Source organism: Papaver somniferum, unplaced genomic scaffold (assembly GCF_003573695.1).
Source record: "Papaver somniferum cultivar HN1 unplaced genomic scaffold, ASM357369v1 unplaced-scaffold_54, whole genome shotgun sequence".
In the NCBI taxonomy this organism is placed as follows: Eukaryota; Viridiplantae; Streptophyta; class Magnoliopsida; order Ranunculales; family Papaveraceae; genus Papaver; species Papaver somniferum.
This window is the reverse complement of record NW_020648082.1, coordinates 713,090-716,427: the sequence shown is the minus strand read 5'-3', so window position 1 is coordinate 716,427 and position 3,338 is coordinate 713,090. Positions and strand designations below refer to the sequence as shown.

The following is a 3,338-nucleotide window of genomic DNA, read 5'->3' as shown; positions in this document are numbered from 1 at the left end:
CCCAACCATCTGATCGTGTTCAACATATTCTCTTCAGAGCTGGAGTATTACCTCCACCGCCAATGCTTGCCATGGCACATAAAGGAGGACCCCGTGAAACTCGCCCTGTTGATCCTTTGACTGGTCGTTTTGTAACTCCAAAAGAGCTTAACAATAGTGATCAATCTACAAGCTCCGAAAGTGCTGAGAACAAGTCAGAGGTTTAAAAGTCAAATCCATGAATACCTCAAGAAAATCATGTCTTCGTGTCCTATTTTGGGCGTTAAAACCAAATTATTCCTGCTCATGCTACAAGAAAATGAAGCTGCTATTGACTCATTTAGTTTCACTTTTGTCAGGGTGGAGAAAAAATGTAATCTAGTTTCTTAAAAAGAGAATCTAGCACACATATGAGCATTTTATGCAGAGGAGTTTAGCAAGAATTTGATACCTTCCTCCATATATAAGGTTTAATCTTTCTAACTTTTGAACTGTCATGTTGATTCATAACACGATATGGGCCATGTGTGAGGAATAATTGTATGTTTCTTTTCTGGTTTTTCTTATTTGCAGAAAACATTGCTCTGGTTTCTTCTTATAAATTTTTGTAGATTTAAAGGCAAATCTGTTATATGGATTTTGATTCAATCATAGGTTGGTATTTTGTGAAAAACCCTACCGGCATCTATGTGACATTGCAAAGAAAGGGATTACTTCTTGTTGAGGCCATCAAAATGTGACAAATCACAAAATGCTAAACCCAAGTATGTCAATTTACAGCAGAGAAGGTAAGTTCTTCTCTCTTCATTTTGAAAACCTTCAAATACACAAACTCTGGGTAACCTGAAACCAACGAAACCGAAAACTACCAGTATTCTGAAAATGAAAATCGCTGTACCCTTTCAATTCTTTCTCGCCATCCTTGTTATTCTCCTCTCATCTCACTCGTATTCTTGTACGTTCACCGTAACAAACAACTGCCCTTATGCAATTTTGCCTGGTACACTGGCTGGTGCAGGAACACCACAACTGCCGACTACCGGATTTGAACTAGGTTCTGGCCTAAGTGTCAGGATCCCCTCGACTCCAAGATGGTCAGGTAGGATTTGGGCAAGAACAGGCTGTACATTTGATCAGACAGGACGTGGTGTCTGTCAAACAGGAGATTGCGGACGGAAGGCTATATAGTGCAGCAGAGCTGGTGCAACACCTCCAGCATCCCTTTTCGAGATAACTATGGGGAAGGGAGACGACAAAGAGTTCGCATCGTGGATGGATATAATCTGCCTCTCATTGCTTCACCTCAGACAGACATAGGTGGATGCAATGCAACTGGTTGTGTTTATGATCTCAATCTAGGTAAATTTTGTATAATCCATTGAATATAAAACTAAATCTCAATTGCATCTGGCGTATCCTATTTGAAAAATTCTGAATCTGCTTTTTAAAATTTAAAGATCAGCAACTAACAGCTTATATCAAAATCTTTATTGCTTTCAGGTTGCCCGAAAGAGCTGCAGCGTCTGAATGAGGCTGGTGTTATTGGTTGTAAGAGTGCCTGTGAGGCATTTGGATTAGATCAGTACTGCTGTGCTGGTGAGTTTGCAAATCCAAACACTTGCAGACCTTCTGTATACTCCATAATCTTCAAAAGGGCTTGCACTAGAGCATACAGCTATGCTTTTGATGACGGCACCACTCTGGAACTACACATGGGGTTCCAAAATTGTGTAATTTGTTCAGTTTGTCTTGCTTTTTCAGTTTTTAGATGGTTGGAATTGTTGAAATATCTGAACTTTTCAGGGTCCTATCATCCTATGGTTTGATAGCAGTGTTAACCGTTGTTAGGAGTATAGTGAGAACTTTTCATCTTTCATTCGTGACAGGAATATCGTGACAACGTCGGCAACACGGGTGGATCAGTAAAAATTGCAGCAAAGACAGTGATCAAATACATTGTTTCCCTTGAGAAGGTAATAAGTGTTTATTAGAAGCTAAAACCTTTGGTAGGAGTTAAATATGAAACATACTGATCGATGTTTCATGCATGACAGGAAGAAGTAAATCCTAACAGCCAGGGTGGATCAAAAAAACCGACAAAGAAAAAGAAACCTTGACCAGCGGGGGGAGCAGGAGGTGAGGATCAAGCGGCCAAGACCCTGATCAGGTGGAAGGCTTTGAATCTGTTTACTTTGAGTACCCGGGAAGAGGGAGAGAAATGAGGCTTACAGTTGACCCGGTACCTTCTTTGAATAACTTAAGTTCGGGAATCGGGACCTAAAATCGTCCTTCAGTTATTCATCTGTGGATGCTGATATTATTATACCTTGTTTTGCTAGGTTATTTAGATATCTTTAGTGTTATCAATTAGACGAGAGTAATCCATCTTTTATTTGGAGACTGGTATGCTTGTAGTGTCACCTGCTACAATGTGAATGGGCTACATGTGTATCAAAAAAACGTGTCTCGGCCCATCCCGAGATTGAAAATTTATTTATAGATTTTGTCCATCGATAGAACTAGGGGTGTGCAACGGACGGTTGCGGATTAGGGATCACCCATAACCGAACCGTCAAAGTTGCGGATTTGCAAAATTGAACCGTGATCGGCCCAATCACCCGCGGATTTAACCTTTGCGGATCCACGGATTGTACGGGTCGGTTGCGGATTAACCGCGGGTTTCACTCTTGGAATTTAAAAAGATGACACAGCATTATAGCCAAACTTCGCATAGCAATCTCCAACATGCAAGATTGAATAAGCGTGGAGAACTGGCATTTATGGCCCATTAATCATGCATTATGCATGTTCAGAACTTGTCTAGCTGCATGGGCCAGGGACGTCCAGCCAACTAGCTAACTGACGTCCAGTTAATTTGGTAGTTGCCTAGTTGGTAGTTGCCTAGTTGGTACACTTATTATTTTATTAATATACATAGCTGGGCTTAGTGACCAACTCGGGCTTATGGCTAGCAAAGCTGGGCTTCTGCGGTGCGGGTGAATCCGCGGTTTTCAATATTCAACCGCACCCAAACCGCTAAAACGTGCGGATTTGAGAATCCCATCCGTGTCCGGCCCATACGTTTTGCGGTTTGGGTGAAATCCGCAATTTTGCGGACGGATACGGGTCAAATCCGCGGTTCCGGTTTTTATGCTCACCCCTAGATAGAACAAACAATTAGAACAAATACCTTGATTGTCCAGATGTTCATGGTTAAGAATCATCATGGAACTCTTCTTAATTGGGTAAATGATCCTCCGTTTTGTAACATTTGCAGTTTTCCGCAAGACTTTCAATGAGATTGAGATTTGCATTGCACGCCATCTGCTCGAAGATGACAATGCTCCGGTCGTCACTCC

General features: G+C 41.6%; 1 pseudogene; it reads left to right on the top strand.

Moving 5' to 3' along the window:
- Window positions 1–693: 693 nt before the first annotated feature.
- On the top strand, window positions 694–2,240 carry LOC113343085 (annotated as a pseudogene).
- The last annotated feature ends 1,098 nt before the right edge of the window (window positions 2,241–3,338 follow it).